The sequence below is a fragment of the Peromyscus californicus genome, unplaced genomic scaffold, assembly GCF_007827085.1.
Source record: "Peromyscus californicus insignis strain IS unplaced genomic scaffold, ASM782708v3 Scaffold_12__1_contigs__length_115047231, whole genome shotgun sequence".
In the NCBI taxonomy this organism is placed as follows: Eukaryota; Metazoa; Chordata; class Mammalia; order Rodentia; family Cricetidae; genus Peromyscus; species Peromyscus californicus.
Genome location: NW_026294413.1, coordinates 92,175,409 through 92,197,628, shown reverse-complemented (window position 1 = coordinate 92,197,628; position 22,220 = coordinate 92,175,409). Strand labels below are relative to the sequence as shown.

Below are 22,220 nucleotides of genomic sequence, written 5' to 3'. Positions count from 1 at the left end.
TGGCTGTGGGACTGGCAGGTGAGAGAGATATGTCCTGACTGTGGGCCAGGCAGGAAAACTCTAGCTACAGGGGATGGCCAAGGAACACTGTCTCTGGAATGACAGTGCCTGCCTCAGACCAGCAGATCACCAGAAGCCAATTTACCTCAAGCCAGTTCTCTGCAACAGGAGTAAAGATCAGGAGATAGACAGCCTTTGAGAGACTGCTTAGGCAGCAGGAACCCTGCACATGATCAGGAGATGGTGAATTAGCCACCTCCATTCCTTATCTTAGTGCCCAGAAGAAAAGATGCCAATGGGGCTGGAAGTACAGGGCCAGGGGCAGCAATATCCTTATCAGAACACTGAAAGGCAGGCTGCCACTGACTTCCAGAAGGATGTTCTCCACTCCTGGATGTCTTTCTTTCTTTCTTTCTTTCTTTCTTTCTTTCTTTCTTTCTTTCTTTCTTTCTTTCTTTCTTTCTTTCTTTCTTTCTTTCTTTCTTTCTTTCTTCTTTCTTCTTCTTTCCTTCCTTCCTTCCTTTTTTCTTTCTCTCTTTCACTTTTTTCTTTCTTCCTGTCTTTCTGTCTTTCTATTTTCTTTCTTTAGGGGTGGAACATTTCCAAGTAGGGTGGCAGACAGATGCTGTACCCAGGCTGCAAAGGTGTAGTTGGTGGATGCTAGGATTCAGTCCTGGTGTCTGACAGTATACTGTGGCTTGTGCATGGGCTTCTCTCATTCTAACCTTCCTCACTTTTCTTAAACTTCACTTTGGTGTAGTTTTGAAGCCAGGGTCTCACTGGGTAGACTTGTCTGACCTGGAAGTTGCTATATAGAAGAGGCTGCCCTGAGCTCACAGAAATCTGCATGCCTCTGCCTCCTGAGTCCTGGGATAAAAGGCGTCCATCACAAGGCCTGCATTTCCCATTACCTTCTCTCTCTCTCCATCTTCCCCCTTTGTCTCTCCATTTTCTGTCCTACATGGCTCTTAAAATGACGTTCAGTGCCTCACTAGGAAGCAGGACCACAGATACCCCTACTGCTATACTTGGAGGCTCTTCCACTGTCTACCTTCGTCAATCCTGGACAACATGTAGGCTGTTAGTCTATGTGGCCAAGTACAGCTTCAAGGACTGAAAGGTCTCCACTGGCTCAGGGTCCATATTTTCTTTTTGGAACTGAAGAACTGTCTGCACTGAAATGAGCTCACAGAATGGGAAGAGGGAGGGCAGGGTGCCTTAGCTGGGCTCTGAAGACAAATAATCCAATCATCCTTTAAGCCATAGGTCGTCTACACTGCAAACCTACCACATACTCAGTCTTTCTTGCCCAAAGTAAGCAGCATCAAAGAAATGGTCAGTTATCTTCTCAACGGAGGCCAGCATCAACCCACTCTCCTTCATGTTGGCCAGGCCAAACCTGGTCATACCCAGGTGTTCACCATGTGCAAGGGAAGATGGTCAGATGAGTCTCAAGCTACTCCAGGAAGTTCAAAACCAAACCAGGAGACATTATCCCAACACTAGAACCAGTAGGAACAGCCAGGCAGCTATTCGTGGCACCACTAAAAGCAGGTGGTTTTTAGTGCAACTTCATAGCCATTGGGGCTTGATGATCCCAAGGACAAGGAGCCTGTCTCTTGTCAGTTGTACCCAGATGCTGTGCCACACAGAATTAAAAATCTGAGTTTTAAAGGGGGAGTTGCTTCTCCTTTCCTATGATCATTAAGCTGATACTAGAAACAATGTAGCTAATTCAAGAAACAAGCAAACATACAACAGATCCACACAGGACCGCCACTGTCAATATCTTCTCATGTGAGGGAGGACTTCGTGAAGTCTCCCCTGAGGATTTACAGCCAAGTAATGGCTGTTGGGGTGAGGACAGACATACTCTTCAATGTTGTAAACACTGGTGAGGTGCTCATGGTCCAGTATATTACATGTCCCTCAATCCTACCGCTGCAAGCAGTCCTAATGTCAATCATTGGGTCATTAAAATAGGCATTCATTCATTCATTCATTCATTCATTCGTTTGTTTATTGGCCTTAAGATAAGAAAGTACAGCATTTCACTCTGGTTTTGAGAAACCCACCAGAAAGGGATTTTTTTTTTTCTTTTTTGATTAGCACGCCCTGGTGCATTCTATGCAGGTGCCAGTAGGTGGCAGTGTAGCAGGAGGTCGCAAAGCAGCAGGTGAGAAGCCTTTCTAGACTCCCACAGCGGAAGAGGAAGTGGCATGTGCAGCGCTCTACAGTGGCCGAGGGACTGCTGCTGCTCTCTGAGCTCTAAATCCAGCAGTGCCCGGGAAGCTGCAGCGACAGTTGCTTCTGTAGTTGGAGCCTCGAGAAGGGCACCCGGCAGCTGGCACCATGGTGAAGGAGCAGTTCCGGGAGACTGATGTAGCTAACAAAATGTAAGATGCAGCTGGGGGGTGGACGCTGGGGTTGATGGAGAGACGGAGGCTCGAATAATGCTGCTGTTAGTTATTAGGGATGCCACCCTGGTCCCCAGCACTGCCAGGCTAGCTCCCAACAGCACTGATAAGGTAAGGGCTGTAACTGGCTCTCTCTTATAGTGGCCAAGATTGACAGGCTCAATCAAATTATGTATGATATAATTTGATATAATGTATGGACAGGGGCACAAGTCTGACTAATAACAAAACCCCCAGGTTTTATTGAGGACCGCAATATGTGCACATAGAGTCAGTCCGGAAGAACATGCCCACCAAGTATCCTCTAAGGGCAACAAGTAGCCAATCTTATTTCCAAGTGGCTGAGCATAATTGCAGTGAATTTGATATTCTAGTGTGATCCGTCCCACGCATAAACCCTGACCCTCTACCTGTTGGAGTGTTAGGGAGGCCTTTGTTTGCCCGCGGCACTGTTGGATCCCATGCCTCTCTTACCAGATCATAGAGGTCAACATACAAGTCCAGGAACCAGGTGTCCTTGGGTTCTCTGGCTGAGGAGCTGGAGTTGGCAATGACACCGGTTTCTGTGTTAACTACCAGCCAAGTCTGGTTCCACGGCATGTGAGGGTTGCTGGAGTGGCCCGCCCCCTGGAGGGCTCTCATGAGCAGGACCAGCAGGAGCAGGATGGGCTTCACTTTTGGTGGAGCTTCAGCTTCAGCAGGTTGGAGGGGTGTCTTGATGCCTCCCAGGTCTCATCCCGGTGTCCTGTTGAAGAGGCAAGCAAGCCTGATGGTCGAGCATGGGAGTGGTGGATCCAGACTGCAATGCTGTCCACCTTGAGAATGGTGGGGATGGTCAGGATGACAACGTGGGGCCCCTTCCATCTTGGTTCCAAGGTCCTGGACTGGTGTCTGCAGATCAGGACCCAGTCCCCGGGCTGGGTAGCTATGGGGCTTAGGAGAAGAGGAGGATGAATAGATGGCCCGCAATTGGGGCCATATGTCTGCTTGTTCTTGGGACAGAAATTCAGACTCTTAATGAGATCTGCATCCTCCATCTGCACCACCAGTTCTGTTTGTAGACTAGGTATAAGAGGGGGTGGCTGGCTGTACATGATCTCAAAAGTGGTTAATTCTAGCTGGTAAGTGGAATTCCTTACCCGGAACAAGGCACAGGGGAGGAGAGCCACCCAGTCACTGCCAGTCTCTAAGGCTAATTTAGAAAGGGTCTCTTTTAGGGTCTGGTTCATCCTCTCGACTTGTCCAGAACTTTGGGGCCAATATGCGCAGTAATTTCCACTCGGCCCCTAATGCGGTAGCTATCCCTGGCTTACTTGTGAGATGAAGGCCGGGCCATTGTCTGACCCAATCAGGTGGGGGAAACCAAACCTGGGTAGGATTTCTTTCAGTATCTTTTTGACCACCACGTGAGCCTTCTCGTGTCTGGTTGGGTATGCTTCAGTCCATCCCGCAAAGGTGTCTACAAAAACCAGCAGGTATCTATATCCATATTTACCTGGCTTAATTTCTGTGAAGTCCACCTCCCAGTATGTACCTGGGCGAGTCCCTCTCTTCCAAGCTCCTTTTTTTCCTTTTATCTTGTAGGAGTTTACCAATTGGCAAGCCTTACATTCTGTTATAATTTTGTCAATAAGTTGATTGGCTTGACGAATTTTTAAGGGGGACCCAGAGATCAATTCTCTCAGCTTCTGGGTCCCTAAGTGAGAAGTCTGATGGATACTCTGGAGCATACATTTTCTTGAGTAGGCTCGGGAGAAGCACTTTTCCTGTGAGTAGCAACCACCATCCATCGTTTTTATATACTCTCTCTACCTGAGAAGCCTAGGCTTCCTCCTCTGAATTATAGTGTGGTGTGGGGGGTAAGCCGTAGGGGCCTGGATCTGCCATAACAGGTAGAGCCACTGTGATCTCTAATAAGGCTGCTTTCTTTGCTGTCTGGTCTGCCAGGTTGTTCCCCTTTGACACGGCATTTATCCCCCTCTGGTGGCCTGGACAGTGTGTTACTGCAAGTTTCTTTGGGAGACATAGTGCTTTTAGCAAGTCCAATATCTCTTGTTTATTTTTAATAGCCTTTCCTTCGGCAGTGAGCAGCCCCCTCTCCATGTATATTGCCCCATGGATATGTAGCGTAGCAAATGCACACCTACTATCCATATAAATGTTAATCATTTTGTCTTTGCCCAGGCGTAGGGCTTTAAGTGAGTGCTCTCAGCTCAGCTTTCTGGGCTGAGGTGCCAGCTGGTAGAGCTTCTGCCCAAACATTCTTACAGGTGGTGGTCACTGCAGCCCCAGCTTACCTATGTCCATTTCGTTCAATGCTGCTCCCATCCGTAAACCAAGTCTCTTCTGCGTCTGTCAGCGGTGTGTCGTGGAGATCAGGTCGAATACAGTGTACCTGGGCTAGAATCTCAGCACAGTCATGGAGAGGGGTCTCTAGGTCTGGGTTTAGAGTGGTCGGTGGCTAGAATGTTATTCTGCTTGGATTTAAAAGCAGGGCTTGGTAATGAGTCACTCTGGCATTGCTCAGCCATCTATTGGGGGGTTGCTTTAGAACTAACTCTAAGGCATGGGGGGGTAACAACCACGAGATTCTGTCCCAGGGTTAGTTTATCAGCATCTTTGACCAGCAAAGCCACGGCTGTGATGATGCACAAGCATGGGGCCACCCCGCAGCTACAGAGTCCAGTTTCTTTGATAGATAGGTAACAGATCTCCTGCATGGCCTGACATTCTGAGTCAGCACCCACCCCTTTTTCCACCCCTTTCCTTTCATCTATAGAAAGGAGGAAGGGCTTGTTGATGTCTGGGAGGCCTACGGCTGGAGCTTCTACCAATTTTTGCTTGATGGTGTCAAAGACAGTTTGCCTCTCCTTATTCCAAGTTAGAATCTGTTCCTTTGTGGCCTCATAAAGGGGGCGAGCAATTTCAGTGTACCCCGGAATCCAGAACCCTGCAGAGCCCAGGAAATCTCTGACTTGTCTGAATGTTTTAGGTATGGGTATCTTTAACACCGTTTCTTTTCTGGCCTCTGACAGCCATCTTTTTCCTCGTTTTCGTACATACCCAAGGTAGGTTACCTGTTTCTTGCAAATCTGGGCCTTTTTCGTGGAGACTCGATAGCCTAGTGTCCCTTGTGTTCTTAGAAGGCCCTTTGTTCTCCTGAGGCATTCCTCTTCTGACTTAGTGGCTATTAGTATATCATCTACATATTGTAAGAGAGAGACATGGGGGTGCTGGGAGTGATACTCACTTAGGTCTTCATGGAGGGCTTCATCAAATATGGTGGGCGAGTTCTTGAATCCTTGTGGCAGCCTCGTCCATGTCAGTTGCCTGCTTATTCCAATATCTGGATCATGCCACTCGAAGGAAAAGTAGCCCAGGCTGCTCGGGGTGAGTGGAAGACCAAGGAAAGCATCCTTTAAATCCAGAACAGTATACCATTCCTTGTCTGGTAGGAGAATACTTAGCAGGGTATACGGGTTAGGTACTGTGGGGTGAATATCTATTACCCTTTTGTTGACTTCCCAGAGATCTTGGACTGGGTGGTTGTCATTTGTTTGTGGTTTCTTAACTTGTAGGAGGGGTATGTTCCATGCAGACTGGACAGGCTGTAAGACCCCCTCTTACGGAAGTCGCCTTATGTGGGGGGTATTCCCTTCTTGGCCTCTCAGGTCATGGGATACTGGCGGAATTTTACTGGGTCTGCATTAGGGTTCAGTTCCACGTATATTGGAGGCTGATGTTTGTTCAGCTCCATTCCCCGTGTCTCGGCCCAGACTGTTGGAAACTCTTGGAGCCAGATGTCCATATTGACCTGAGGGTGGACTTTCGCCTATGGAGGCAGTATTCCTCCTCCAAGGGCATTGTTAAAAACACTCCAATGTCTTTTCCATCTGGTTGTTCGATGTGGGTGCCTGCATCTGTGAAATGGATCTGTGCTCTCGTTTTGGTGAACAAATCACGCCCCAGCAAGGGGTATGGACATTCAGGAATAACCAGGAACAAGTGGGTTACCTGTCCCACTCCCAAGTCCACCATTCTTTGGGTAGTCCATTTATAAGGTTTGGTGCCCATTGCACCCTGCACCCAGGTCTTTTCCCTGACAGGGGGCCCTCAGGTGTCAGAAGTACTGAGCTTTCTGCCCCCGTATCCACTATGAATTGGATAGGTTTCCCCTCCACTCTCAGGGTTACCCTAGGCTTGGGGAAGGGAGCTGGGCCCCATCTCCCCTAGTCACTGTCTTCTTCCAGGGTGGCGAGGACAGGAGTATGCTTCCCTGGCCCCACTGACCTGCCTCTCTTATTCCTGTTCTTGGGGTACTTTTTAGCCCAATGTCCTTCCTTCCAATATGCATACTGGTTCCTCCGTAGTTTAGACTGAGGTTTCTTATCTTTTCCACAGTTTCCTACCTTGGTGGCTAGGAGCACTCTCTCCATCTGTGCCTGTTGCCTATCCAATATCTTGGTTAGGTTCCTCTCTTGCCTTCTGTCTCTCTTCTTTTTTCTTTCTCGATGTTCTCTTTCCCTTCTCTCTTCCTTTTGGTCCTCCATTTCTCTTTTATTATAAACTTTTTGCCACTGCCACTAGGTCCCTTAGGCTTCTTTCTCCTAGTCTTTCTAATGACTGTAGCTTTCTCTTAATATCTGGTGCTGCCTGATTAACATACACTAGGATAACTGCCTGTTGTGTTTCCTCAGATCCCGGCTTATAGGGGGAGTACTGTTTAAAAGCCCCCATCAACCTCTCTAAGTATGCGGCTGAACTTTCTTCATTTCACTGTCTTATGTCATCAATTTTTGCCGTATTAGTAGGTTTGCATGGAGGAGCCTTGAGACCCGCTAACAGAGCCTGGTGGTAGACACGGAGATTCTCCTTACCTTCTGCCATATTATAGTCCCAGTTGGGGTGGGTGGATGGAAAAGCACCACAGCTAAAGCAGGATCTGTTAGAGGGGACGCCCATGCGTCCTGGAACTAACTTCCAAGCATTCTCCAGGATCTGGTTCCTTTCCTCAGTGGTGAAGAGGCCTCCCAATAATTGATATACATCATCCCACGTGGGATGGTGAGTGAATAAAACTGTCTCTAATAGGTTAGTTAAGTCTTGGGGGTCCCTAGAAAACAGCATATTTTGGGCCTTCCAATTATACAGGTCACTAGTGGCGAACGGCCAATATTGGAAGGGTTGGTTCCCAAATCATCTGGAGGGCCAGCAGGCCTGAGGAGAAGAGCTGATGTGGAGTCTGGTTGAGGGGCTGACATGGAAGGGGCTCCTGCCCCCTCCTCCTGTGGTAGACAGAGCTGCCCCCCTCCCTCCACTCTTGACAGCTGCGGCTCTGGGGCCTGCTCCACAGGAGGCGCTGTGGGGTGTGTTTGGGGAAGTTGAGGAGATCAGGGGGGGCGGAAAAAGTTCTGCTTCAGGAGATCCTCCCTGGAGCACAGCAGCAGGCTTCTTCGTCCCTTCTTCCTGATTCACTGAGGAACTCCTGGGCTTGACTGCCAAGACCTGAGTGCCTTGAACGTGCTGTGGGGGCAGAAATAGCTTTACTCAGGGAAGGGGTCCACCTTCCCTATCTATCAGGCCCCTCCAAGTAACTGTATAGGAGACTTGGTCAGGGTGGCCAGGGTTAGGGCGAAAAACAATCTCTACTCAGTGGATGGTAGCAGCATCAAATGTTCCCCCTTCTGGCCACCCAATGTTGAAAGTTGGGTAAACAGAACACTCAGCTGAACAGAAAATGACCCATCTCTTCTTCTTAACAATCACGCTGTTGTTGCTTGCAGTCTCCTGGAAATCCTGCCAGTGAGCAAGGGTTAAGTCTAGGGGTAAAGTCGGGGTATTCCCCATAGAGGAAGAAGAAAGTCAAAGATAGTAGCTGAAAGAGAGAGAGAGAGAGAGTAAAGTAACAATGACCACAATAAAACACAAAATGACTCTAACAATTTCCCAGTTCCAAGTACAAGCTGGCACTTCCTCCTGTGGTAGGGGAAGATGCCCAAAACCACTCCTAATGGGTCATCTAATGAACAGGAGAGGCTCCTGGTCACTTTCCAGAGGAGGCTGCTAAAACCAAATGGTCACCTCTGAGGTGGCCCCAAATGGCTCGGGAACAGGGGGTCCCTTGTCCAAATTGGGGAACGAGACGTCTCTTTTTCACTCCATGTTCACTGTCTAGACACGTCTGCCCCAGTGAGAACCTGCAAAGTACAAATCGGTCGACCAGTACAAAACGAAAGTAACAAGACGGAGACACAGACAAGACAGAGAGTGCTCTTGTCATGTCAATGGACCTCTGGACCCTTGAGGGTCCCAGTGGGGTCTCTGGGTTTCCTGGTCACCCTGACCAAATGTTATGCTCTTGGTCCCCAAAGAGACCACTGAAGAATGTTGTGATCGTGTCCCCAAAGAGACCACTGAAGAATGAGGATGTCCAGAATGCAAAAGCAAAGGTTATTTCTGTTAAAGCAGCACAGCAGGGAACTCATCCCAAACACTCACTCCTAGCTGTGAAGCTGAGAGGTGCTCCCCTTTTTTTGTAAGGCTAGCTCTTAAAGGCAAAGACCACATAATTCATTCCCCCTCAACCCACCTACCTCCCCCCAGTTAGAATCAGTTCCTTTTTCCCCAGTCTTTGATCTCTCATCCTTTTAGCAACTATGTCAGGAGTTTTATGAGCTGTCTCTGGAATTGGGATATTTTATATCCAATTAGTCCAGGTGGCCGAACATCCTGACTTTGTAGTTGATACCACCATCTGGGAACCTGCAACTGGCCTGAGTTTTATCTACACTAAGATATCCTGGTTTAAGCTTCTCTTTGTCTATAGAGAAAAGAGTGGGGGTCTTACTGAGGTTTCACAAGCTAGAAAGTGGGTTCACAGCAGCTAGGTGGCAGGCTGAGATCCAAGCTCCTATTCTGGGCCCTCTGCTTCACAGATTAATTATTAAACCATAGACCTTCCTTATGAGTTTTCACTTTGTTTGTTTTTAAGGCAGATCCATTCATTTTTAAGGAGCACGAGAGAGTCCTGACACCCATGTGGAGCACTAAAGATTTCATAAGAATGCAGCATTTGCTGCTTGGTCTAGTGGAGAGCAGTCAAATCAGCCATGGTTGCAGCAAATGCAACGACACACAGAGGGGATAATGGCAGCACACGTAATGTGGTACTCAAACATACCTGCAGGAACAATACTCATATACATAAAAAATGAAATAAATATTAAGAAGGGGGAAAAACAAAAATTAAAATAAGACACAAATGCAAGTCAGGGGCTTGTGAACTGGCTCAGCAGGTAAAGAGTAGTAAAGCAGGAGCTCTTCCAAATTCTTTTTTAAGCCAGAGATACCCTGGTGTTGAGAGATGAAGACAGGTCGGTAAATAGATAGAAAGAAGGATGGATGGATGGATGGATGGATGGATGGATACATAGAGAATAGACAGATGAATAGATAGATAGAATTATAGGCCTATTATCCTGATGAACATATGAATACAAATTTTCAATAAAATATTTGCAAATCAAGTTCAGGATCACATCAAAAAAAATATCTACCGTGGTCAAGTTGTCTTCACCTCAAACATGTAAGGGTAATTCAACATACACAAATCAATGTATTTATTACACCACATAAAATGAATAAAGGAAAAAAACAATATGACCCTCTGAGTATATGAAAAAAGGCTTTGTAAAATCAAACTTTCGTCAATGATAAACGTCCTGGAGTATTTAGGGATATAGAGGATATGTTTCAACATAATAAAGTCATTGTATAACAAGCCCACAGCAACATCATGCTAAATACAGGAAAACTCAAAGCAATTCCAAAAAAAGAAGGAACAAAAAAAATATTCACTCCTTCCACTCCTATTCAATGCAGTACTTGAACTCTTAGCAAGAGCAATAAGACAACTGAAGGAGATAAAGGGGATAGAAATGGAAAAGTGAGAAGTCAAAATGTCCTTATTTGCATATGATATGATTCTAAACAATTAAAACTTAAAATTTATCAGAACTCCCTTAAACCTGACAAATAGATTCATAAAAGTAAAAGATTGTAAAATTAACACACACAAATCAGTGGCCTTCCTGTATACCAGTCACAAACATACTAACAAAGAAATCAGGGAAACAGTTCCACTCACAAAAGGCTTTAAAATGTATGACAAGACATTTTATATGATCACACTTTAAAAGCATGCTATTAAATACAATGTATCACCCCTTTCTATGGAACTTAATAATGTGTCCATAAATGTTCTATTATTGGGCAAAGGATAATTTTTAAAGTGGAACAGGCAGGAATATCCAGAGATAATTTTAGAAGGGTAAAGTAGGGAAGCATGATATATTGGAGAGGAGCATGACATATGAGATGGAAAAAAATACTTTAAGAGAGAAATGTGAGCAGTGGGTGTGATTGGTAGAGTTGATATTGCAATAGATTTCAGTGTCCAGAAACTTTGTGAATGGTGAAAAAAGAGGCTACAGGCTGGAAGAACAATGGGCTGTGAGAGCATGCCCTGAAAATATGGCAAGTGTTCTAGTTAACTTACTATTGTTGTGATAAAAGTCCAAAAAGCCAATCTGGGAAAGTGAAGGGTTTATTCATCTCACAGATTGCAGTCCATCATCAAGGGAAGCCAAGGCAAGATCCCAAAGCAGGTGCTTGAAACCACACAAAATGCTGTTTACTGCTCTGCTCGGCTAGCTTTCCTCTGAGGCCCAGGATCACCTGCCTAGGAATGGCACTGCCCACAGAGGGCTGAGCCATCCTTCATCAGTTAGCAACAAGAAAATTCCAAAGAAACATGCCTGCAAGCCAGTTTGATGGAGTCAAATCTTCAACTCTGTGTCAAGTAAACAGCCAAAATTAGCCATCACAGCAAGCCAGAAGGGGAAAACATAAACCTCAACTTACTGCAAAGAACATTGACACTCCATGAAGAGGATTCTATGTCCAAAGTGAAATTTCCATTGTAGGAAGAATGATTCAATATGGTTTATGTCAGAAGTGAAATAATCAGTAAAATGATGAGTGATTATAAGCCCAAGCCACAAAGGAAAAGTTGGTAAATTTGACTTCTTAAAGTCCCTTCTGGAGGCTGCAGGGTAACATGGGGAGGGGCTGTTGACTGATAGCACCTTTGAGCATCCTTCCAGTGTTTTGGTGGAGAGGTTCCTATCAGAAGTCCTACCCCTTACTACAGAGACCAGGTCCCAAATACAAGCCTGAATCACTAACTGCATGCCAGAGCTTATGTTCTAGAGAAATGGAGGAGTCCATTCTGCTTGAGACCAGAGTGAGGCAGAAGGAAGCTGGTTCTAGATCTCCCTGGAAAACATGGAGGAATAAGATGTCCTGAGGAAGACTCAGTGAGTTCTGGGAAGGGGCTGGGGAGTTTTCTGGATATTTTTGGGCTTGAGCCTTCCAGGGCTAAGACTCAGGAACTGGGAACTTCTGGGAGGCAATAGGCCTATCCTTCTCTGGGTTCCTAAAGAGCAGACCCAGATGAAGGATCCATGATGATTAGTTTGGCAGAGTCAGGAATTGACAAGGCTGAAGCTGCTTTGCTGGGTACCCTCAGGCTTTCACCCTGAGTGGGAAAGGAGGCACAGAAGAATTAATGAGATTTCTGTACCATAACTGTGATCACACTCACTGAAGTCCTTTCATTGTGTGCCAGTAATGATAGGAAAAGGGGAGTACCCTGGCAAAGCCATAGGTTCTGATACTTTACATTATAACCACTAGCAGGGCAGGATCCACCAAGTGCTACTGTCTTCCAGGGATCCCTAAAGTTTTGAGTTCCCTGTTGTGGGTGGCACATAGATCAGTTCAGCCTGAGAACTGTTAGATTCAGTGGACCTGGAATGAGCCTGTCCCCTTCCTGGTATTTCTGAATGTCCTGGAATGTCAGTGAGGATGGCTATGTGAATCTGGTGACTATGTTCTGCCCCTGCATGGCTTCTCCATTAACATGAGACTCTGAAGCATAGAGCAAGTGACTTGGGCATCCCTTTACTGCCTGAGTGCTTGGGGACAGTAGCAATTTTCTCCAGGCTCTGAAAGCAAATGGCTGAGGGCTTGGAGCCAATGTGCATCCTCTGAAACTGTGAGTAAGCCCTTAAGAGGCTGTCCACTGTGTCACATTGTTTAGGGAGACAGAGGAAACCAGCTGACTTCTGAGACATCCACCTACCTATAGAGAGATGGGAGAACTGACATCCACAGAGGGGAGACTCAAGTCTGGGCTTTCAGAACCTGCTTGGGCAAAGTCTCATCTGTCAGTCTCTTTCTGAGCATCCTTCAGTGTGTCAGGATTAACTGAGATGAAGCAGTGTGTAGGGCAGGCGCTGTGCTTTGACTTCTAGAATTGGGTATTACTGAGATAGCTCACCTTGTCTAGCATGACTTGTCAGTGTGATATAACATCTGAAAGGACACAGTTTTCTCACATCACTTATTTGTTCTGGGATCCACTAAGTACACGTCTGAAGCCACAGTCTAGGCTTTTGGTGAATTTTCAATCCAGACCAAACACGGTGCCGGTTCTTCATTTTAAGACTGGGGTAAATTCAAAAGTGTGAAGTGGGCCTCTGGGAAATTCTATAGTAAAGGACCCCTTTAATCTGTCCTCTTGTGCCCTTTACCTGCCTCTCTCATGCACCGATGGATGTTGTTATTTAAGCTGTCTGTGTCACCTTTCCTAAGGGCGTGTGCATTGTCACAGGTGTCTCCAGGCAAGGAATTTGGCTCTTGTGTAGCTCTAGGTGAAGCACCACCACAGTGACACACTACATACTATCCCCATGACTATGACACATTTGATTTTCTGTACATGCCTTTGCATGTCTGTGTGGAGCCTCTCACTAGCCATTTGTCTCTCTTCAAATTCCACAAGCACTCAGGCAGGAATGGAGCCTTACACTTGTGGGAATGTTTGCTCCTGTGTCTCAGGGCCCCAGTCCTTATCATCTCCAGCCTGACATGTCACTAGTTGATCACACATTTGCTAACATCATGAGGGCTGGAATGTATTCTGCTGATGATTTGGGGTAATTTTCCTCATTAACTAGGGGATTTACCTTTGTTCTGACAGGGCACCCAAAACCTCCAACACACCCACATATTATAACACTCTTGGGTATTCTCAACAATTTGCTTGTTCACATCAGGGGACCGATCTTTACTCCCCACTATCCTGACCTAATACCCTAGCAACCTTTATTTCTCATGTTATTCATTAGAGATCTGAAGAAGTGATAAACCGTTTCATCGGATGTGTTTGGAATAGAGACTTCAACTTCCCATACTTGAAGTAGTAAAAATATTCTAATGAAGCAGAGAGAGAGAGATCCCTGGCTTTGTAAAGAGGAGGTGTTGGAGGTCTTTCTTTCTGTTTCTGGAAAGACTCCTGAGAAGGGCAACATGGCTTTTTGTGCATTTCTGAAGAGCTAGTTAGTAGATAGGTGACGCCTCATGGAGATGACTCTAGTAGTCCCTTCTCTGGAAATTCTGTTGTATCCTGGAGAGCCCTTGGTATTCTCTGTGATGTTACCAGTGTTGTGGCAACACCAAATGCCTGTAGGGTATTTGTTCAGTGCCCTTAGACATGTTGGTAAGACTGAGCAGGCTGCTTGGGAGAGAGAATAGAGAACATGGAGTGACCAGAGAGAGGCAAAGGAAGCTGGCCTTTGGTCTTAGTCTCAAACCTGGAGAAATAAATGGTTTGGTGAAGAAAATGAATCCTGAGCAGGGGATAGCGAGCTTCCTGGAGGAGGTGAACTTGAGCTGGGGCTCAGCATCTGGGAGCTTCTGGGAAGCAATGGGCCTATCCTGTTTCTCTGGGCTTCTTAATAGCAGACCCAGAGTCAAGAGTCTCTGATGGTGAGTTTAGGAGAGCCATGAATTGTTCAGGCTGCAGCTGCTTTTCTGGGAACTCCTTCATTTCATTCAGACAGGCAAAGGGACAGGAGGAACTGATTGACAAATGAGCTGTTCCCTCTCTGGGTAGGGTGTTGCTGTACTTCATTCCAGTGGATTCCTACTGTTTCCATGGGAATCTGATGCTAATAAGAAGGGAGGGAAATTCCCTTGGCTCTCTACCAGGGCCTCAGACATTCAGATGCTTTGGTCCTGGACACGTGTGATCAGAACTTGGTGCTGATAAGCTTTAGGGACATCGAGACTTACCTACATCACATCAGATATGAGCTGACACTGTCCTCCAACTCTACATGGCTGGGATACATTATGTCTTCCAGGGCCAGGGGACTGTACTAGGGAGTGAGGCACAAGCCTAGCCTTGCTGGTTGAGGACAGAGACATAGATCATGGGCACCAGTTTGAGGATAGCTGCCCTGCTCTTTGGGAGTTTCACTGGGTCCCTAGCATTTCTTCTTCCTCGGGCTCTTTGGAACTCATCATGGACTCTATTAACCTTAAGCCATTCAAGTATACAAGTTCACTTTTCTTTATCTACCTGCAGGGACTACAGAGGAGGCACCATCCCAACTCTCCACCTTCACTGAGCAGGAGCACCAGATGAAAAAAATAGAGAAACTCACCGTCTGGCTAAATAATATGACCTGTGAAAGAAATGAGCTGTGTGAAATCCTCGCCAATTACACAAACAAGGATTTGAAAAACAGGTAGTCATTATGCCCAGTTCTCTGCTAATCATCTTAATACCACAGTATCAAGCCCAGGTTTCCTGAGGAACAGGAGACTGTACATCCAGGGTGTCCTGGTGCCTAAACTAAACTTCCTGAGTGCATTCAAGATGCAGAACTTGGACCCTGGGTAGGAGTGCGATGGGGACACAGGCTGTTCTGTTTCCTATAAATGAAAAGCAGAACCTGTGGCCTGAACCAGAGTCTGAGGACAGGGACAGTAGTGTGTGAGCTCTCAACATGCATTTCAAGATGCCTTGACAAGTGTTGGCTTGTGGGAGATGCTAGGTCCTGTTAGTTTGTTGTGAGTCTTTGTACTTGACCAGCGGATGATTGTGTCTGAAAGCTCAAAACCACTCCATAGGGAGTTTATCTTCTCGTTGGCAAAAAAAAAAAAAAAAAAAAAAGTCATTTGGGCAAGAAACTGTTCTTGTCTAGAATGCTTGATCAAGTGGACATGCAGGACCCATAGGAAGGTGGCCACTGAACTTTGCTTGGTGAAATGGTCCTTCAGGTTCCTGCTTACCAGAGGAAACTGCCAGACATTCTACAGGACACAGAGAGAAATGATTGGGAGACTCTAGGCGTGTGGGCTGAAGACAGATGCCTCAACTTTACAAAGGAACATTAGGTGACTGTCCATGCTTCCAGGTGTCTCTGTCTACCCTGCAAGACTCCCAAAGTTACTTGTGTCCTTCTTCTCTTTCTCAGATAATATTATATCCTTCTGGGCCCTTTGATGTAGTTGAAGCTAGATAGTTACAATTTTCCTTAGTTATGATAACAGATAAGGTAAATATAAAACCTTAGACTCACAAATATTAGATAGATATGTTCTTTAATATTGTAACTGTAATTCTTGCTTGATAATTGTTTTGTTATACGTAATTTTAGTATGTTAAAGTTAAAACCTTCCTTTTTGAAAAAAAAAGAAAAAGGGGAAGTGCTGTGGATGATTGATTGATAAATAAAACAGTGATTGGCCAGTAGCCAGACAGGAAGTATAGGCGGGACTAGCAGAGAGGAGAATTGAGAGAACAGGAAGGTGCAGAGGAGGAGCCACCAGCCTGCCATCCAGGTAGCAGCATGTAAAGGCAGCAAGTAAAGCCATTGAACACGTAGTGACATAGATTAACAGAAATGGGCTGCATATAAGAGTAAGAGCTAGACAATGGTAGACTTGAGCTAATGGCCAAGCAGTTTAAATAATATAAGCATCTGTATGTTTATTTTATAAGTGGGCTATGGGATTGCGGGGCTTGGTGGGACCAAGAGAGAAAAACTCTAGCTACAGGCTATTATGCAGGGAGCTACTTAGGGAACAGCACAAAGCTTTCATTGATGATGTCAGTGGCCTGTGGCTCATTTGCTTTGCAAGGGTCATATGAGATCACAGGGAGGAAGCAGCCTTCAAGGACTAGAGCCCAGTGCCAGTGCCAAGTGAGGGGTTCTCATTGTCAACGTTTTGGGTGGCATGTGGTCTTCTCTTTTCTTCCTTCATCCCAATGTGTTCTCTTCCTTTTGCCAAGCTCTTGGTCATAGTGACAGAAGCCTGAGTACCACCTTGTCAGTCCTTTTTCTGGGCATGGTTCTGGACAGTTCTGCGGGAGCATCCTGGAGCTTCCAGTCTGGAGCTGCCTGGATGACCATAGATGTGGGTGGACTTTGATAGGCTGAGGGTTGGTGTGACAGATTTGAAGCTTCAAGAGAACATGTTCTCCAATCTCATCAACATAGTCTGACTAACTTGTGTTTTCCCCTAGGAAGTTTTAGGCCCAAAGGGATGGATTGCCGTATTGTGGGTCTCAGTTGAAACACCTGATGTGCATAGTCTAAATTCAGCTGTTTATTCAGCATGACGTCCTCTTCACTTTTTTCTTCTCACTTCTGATTTCTGTGGTCTGTGTATGATCTATGCAGATGTGTGTAAATGTGTACATTGGTGGGTGTGTTCAGAGACTACATAATAAAATCCCGTGTTGTCATCTGTTGCTCACTCCCTTATTCCCTGGAGCTCAGGTCTTTCTCTGAACCTGATATTTTCTCTTTGGGCTAATCTGGCTGTCCAGCAATCTTGGGATCTCCTGTCCTCCAAGGTAGACCTTCTGTCTTGTTTATTCTCATCCAATTCCTACAAGTTTCAATTGCTCAGAAAAAGGAAGGATGTAGTAGCTTTCTTTTTCTTCATTTACTTTTATTGTTTTGATGTTAATGTGGTTTCTAATAAATAACAAAAATCAAACAATACAGATGTTTTAAAAATAAACAGTAGGCACAGAGCTAAAACCACAGGAAATGCCTGGTTTGTCTCATTGACTTCACAACACAGAATCCCACAGTGCATCTTCTTGTTGACATTGTGTTTTGACTACATCATGTGCATGGCTGTATCTTAGAACATTTCCCTCTCATAGCTGTGTAGAGTGCTGCATTCTTGAAAAGCTATGTAGGTCACTTCACTGGCCTCTTTCTGACTGACTTTGGGGCTATTTTCATATCACATGCACTGCAACCTGTTACAAACTTCCTGGGTTTTGACCATGGGTCACTTTCTTTCTCTTGAACTAGGCAGGGTCTTCTGTGGAGGAGCCAGGGGAGGTTTAGTGAAGAGACTGCGATGGATCAACTTGGAAGCCGTGTGATCAGTGAGTCTTGGGATAGATAAAGCTCATGAAAGTAAAAGTAAGTGCAGGCCAGGGTAGCAGAGCCTGGCTGAGTCTAAGAGCCTTGTAGACAGCAGAGTGGACCCACTTCCTCCCCCTGCAGAAGACTTTCTTAAAGGCAGCCTTTTCTACCTGGACATTCTGGGATCAGAAGTGTGTGTGTGTGTGTGTGTGTGTGTGTGTGTGTGTGTGTGTGTGTGTGTGTGTGTGTGCTGTGTGTGTGTGCTTGTGCTGTGTGTATGCTCTGTGATGCATTTCTGTACATCTCTGTTTGTGTGTGTGGACCTATATGTGTGTTTTTTGTGTCTCTGTGTGTATCTGCTGCCTCTGTGTATCATGCTGTATGCATGATAGTGTCACTTTGTGTGTGTGTGTGTGTATGTGTGCTCATGTGTGGTTGTCTGTGTCCATGGTTCCTGTATGTATAGCTTTAAGTGCTGATGTGTGTATGTTTGTGTGTATGGATGCTTATATGTGCAAGTATGTGTTTGGATGCATCAATATGTTCACTTTTTTGTGTATGAAGCATCTTTAATGATAATAGAGTCCAACTTTGTTGAAAAAGTACTGTGCACACTCACTTTTCATCCATCTAATATTGTATGCTGCTGCCCATCTTTCCACATGTCCACTTTGCTCTCTAGGACAAAAAGGACACAAAACTACTCTAAGTCAATGGTTTTCAGGTAATTGTAGAGGGAATAATTCCCTAGCCATGCTGTGGTGTGAGAATGGGGCTGTCTCTGTGCACACCCTAGGCTCGTGATGGTCTAAAGCACTCACCACATGCTGTAGCACTCAGTAACTGCTTTTCTTCAAAGTTCTTCATTTTGAGTTAAAATCAGCCTCATGGAGGGTTGGGAGCAATGAGGACTCTCAGACATTGCTGGTGGTATAACATAATATAGCACAGTGAGAAGCCACAGACTCTTCTTCAGAAAGTTAAACTGAAGTTCACAGGTGAACCAGTGATTCCAGAATACGAAGTAGGTGTCCAAGGAGAAGCTAGGGGACATTAGTGTTGTAGTAGCATTCCTCAGAGTAGCCTAAAAGTAGAAACTATCTAGATGTCCATCATTCGCTGAGTGAAAAAGTACAATGTGATTGAACCCTTCCATGAATTATTGTTCAGCACAAAATAATACATGCAATCATTTGGCCCTGATATAGTCAGCCTTTTGTTGCTCAAAGAAATCCTTGACACAATCGCCTTACCAGGAGGAATTGTTGATTTTGACTCCTTGTTGTGGCAATTTTCTAGGTTCCTGGGCTCTTGGGTTTTCTAGTTTCCTGAGCTCATTTGCTCTGACATGAGGCAGCCTGTGGTAGAGGGAGCTTCTTTTGGGGAAGTTGCTCACCTTGGGGCCAACTGGGAATTAGTGAATAAGACCAGTGAGCTGGTCCAGTTGTCCTCTGCTGGGGAACATTCCTATACTGCACAGCCTGGAGAACTTCCTAAGCAGGGTTGGCTAACCAACCAGTACCCCAGAGGTCCACATGTCTGTGCATTAGGATCACAGGATAGGCACTTCAATGATTGAGTTGCCTGTTTCTCATGGCCACTGTATTCTTCTCTCATCCTACAAAAGTAAATATTCTTCTCAATAGTATCCCTGGTGATTGTTCCTTATATTAACATTAGCTGGGAAATTAAACATGTTACTGCATTAAAGTGTGCTTGTATGTGTGCACACATGTACTTGTGTGTGTTCATGAGTTTGTTTGCATGTGAGTGAGAGACCCTCCACTGAGAACACAGTCTTCTAATAAACAGAGGCAAGAGAGCCTGGATGAAAGACTAAAGGACCTGTTGAAGCAGGAGGAGCTGGTAACCCAGCAAAAGGACATGGCAGAAAAGATGCAACATCACTTCAACGTCTCTGAGATAAGGTAGGAGCACAAGCCTGGTGGAGCAGTTAGAACCATGTAGGTCACCTGTACCTGGATTTCTGTCCTTTTGGGGGATTATTCCAATCTGGATGGCTCTCAGCCAGAGCCAGGGAAAGAACACCTAAGGGTATTGTGCTGGCTCAGTCAATGAGAACTTCTCCAGAAAACACTATGTTTGATTGATCCTTTGTGTTTCTGGGGAGTGTGTATCCCTTATTCCTTTCTGAGCTCTCTGGTATCTTCTCAGTACCTTGTCCCCTGTGTCTCCCCACAAATCTCCTTATGGCAGTCCTCAACCTAACAGGAGGAGGGTTAGTTGTGGAGGACAGTGTGTGCTCCTGCCACTTTATTTTCCTTCCAGAACATCACCTTTAAAGAGAAGTTCCTACCTTTGGACAGATCTGCATGCAGCACACTCCTGCAGATTACAGGTTCTCTGCAGTGTGCATCTGTTTCCTGTGAAAAGATTTTTCTGTTAAAAGAAGATTTAGGGGTTGAGGAGTTGAACCTAGGCAGGTTTGTATACTGAAGGAATAATCAGATCCTTCACTGCTTTTACTTTGTAGGATCTCCTAGATGGTCTACATTCAATTTCCCAGGCTGCTCACATTCACCTGGTATCTAATCAAGGCCATGCATTTTCTGACAGTTTAATGTCGATGGCTTTGGTAAGCTGACTGAGCACTCAGCCCTCTCTAGGTGGAGGGAAATCTGTCATGGAAGACTGTTGATGTCAAGCTGTTCCTGACAGACTACACCAAAAACCATAATTTTCATTCTCCAGGCCAGTGTTGAAGCTGACTCCATGTCCTGCACAAGTGTTCCTGAAGACAATGCACCACAGAGATCTTCACTGTCCCTCATTCCCCGGGTTAGTCACTTTTTCCTGCATATTTAAAATCAGTGGGTATGTCTCCATTTCTCAGCCTCAACTGAATTGCCTGGTCCTGAAAAAGGATTTATAGAAGACATCTGAGTCATCTTTGATGTTTTTTGGTATGCAGATGCTGCCCACATATTTGTGGAGTCTCTAATAAGTGCACAAGTGTCTGTATGCTGAAAGAATCAAATAGTGACCAAGACATTACAGGATCAGCAGTGGGTGATAATTTATCAAAAGCTTCCCAGAGGGACACAAAGAATGCTCTAGAAAATCTCTCATTCTTAGTCTGAGTAAGGGCTTGGCCTACAAAGCCTGCAGGAGGCATGGCTACAGTAGCTTTGAAAAAGGCTTTCACATTCGCTGACTGCCTTCCTACCATGTTTCCAAGGCCAGTCACAGGCTGTAGGTCTGTGCTGCTAAAAGTGCAGCAAGAGAATGCTGCTGGCCTTAATTGTTTTTGTTTTTGGTTTTTGGTTGGGTTTTGTTTGCTTTGGGATTTCTTGTTATAGATTGAGATTTTGATATTTATTTTTTCTTTCTTTTGATCTTGTAGTTTTTTGGGTATTTTGATAAGGCTGTTCACTGTTTATATTGACTTTTCCCTTTAAGCCCCTATTGAGTAATATTACTGTGTTTTTATTAATAATAAAGTGATTTTGAACTTTTGTGTCTTAGAACCTATTTCTTTGGTCAGGTGTGTTGTCTCACTCCAGTACCCCAGAACCTCCTGTAACACCAGAACTCTTGTGTGCCCAGCTTGGGCTACAGAGTAGGTTCCCAGGCAGCCAGGGCTACACAGAGCTTTGGATGTGGATGGTGTTGTCAACTCCGTGGATTCCCATTGCATGATGGAAAAAGTATCCATACTTCATCCTTGTGGACATATATTTAGCTATCTCTAACTATAGCATTCTGTATATCCACTGCACGATGTGATCATGTGCACCACATTCATGAGAAATACAACAGTATTGCTGTAAAGCCTCTCAGGAAATGAGAACATTTACTAAAGGAGTATGAAAGAAATCCATGGCCTGCTTGCCACCTGGAGCCATGATGATGTCCCTGCCTGGTCTGCTGCTAAGGGTCATGTCCTGTCCATGGCCCTGACACAGCTGTGGGAGTCTGCGTTGATACCCATGCATCATCCTCTACCACTGAGGGCCTGGCAGCCACCTGCAGTCTTGGACACCACCTGTGACCATGTTAGTGTCAAAGGGATATGCCCCAAAGGGGACATATGTGTCTTAGAAGCCTGTGCTGCCCCCTAGGACCATAATGACATCAGGGCTGGAGCTATCACTGAGGGTCATGTCTGGGTTTATGGCCCTGATGCAGCCAGGGTCTGTGTTGATATCTCAGGCATCTGTTGTCTTCAAAGATTCTTGGAATTTGGGCTACCACCATGGGTCATGGTGTTAGTGGGTCCCTGCCAATTTGTGTGACCTTCATTGCCAACCAGAGCCATGGTGATATCCAGTTCCTGGGCTACAAATTTGGAACATGTCTGGGTCCATGCTTCAAACACAGCCAGGATCATTGTTCATATCCACAGCCTGTATGACCACCAAGGGTCACACAGAGGTAGGTAGGGGTCTGGGCTGTCACCTAGGACCATGATAGTGTCTAAGTTGTGTGTTCCTGCAGGAGCCATACAGATCTGACTGGCCTGTGCTGCCACCAGGGACCC

At 45.6% G+C, this 22,220-nt stretch overlaps 1 long non-coding RNA gene across 1 annotated transcript; it reads left to right on the top strand.

The window, feature by feature from the left end:
- The first annotated feature begins 6,799 nt into the window (after positions 1–6,799).
- On the top strand, positions 6,800–21,211 carry LOC128107669 (uncharacterized). Its single transcript, XR_008217182.1, has 3 exons — positions 6,800–11,794; positions 14,911–19,647; positions 20,214–21,211. It is a non-coding gene; the product is annotated as an uncharacterized LOC128107669 (long non-coding RNA).
- Positions 21,212–22,220: the final 1,009 nt, after the last annotated feature.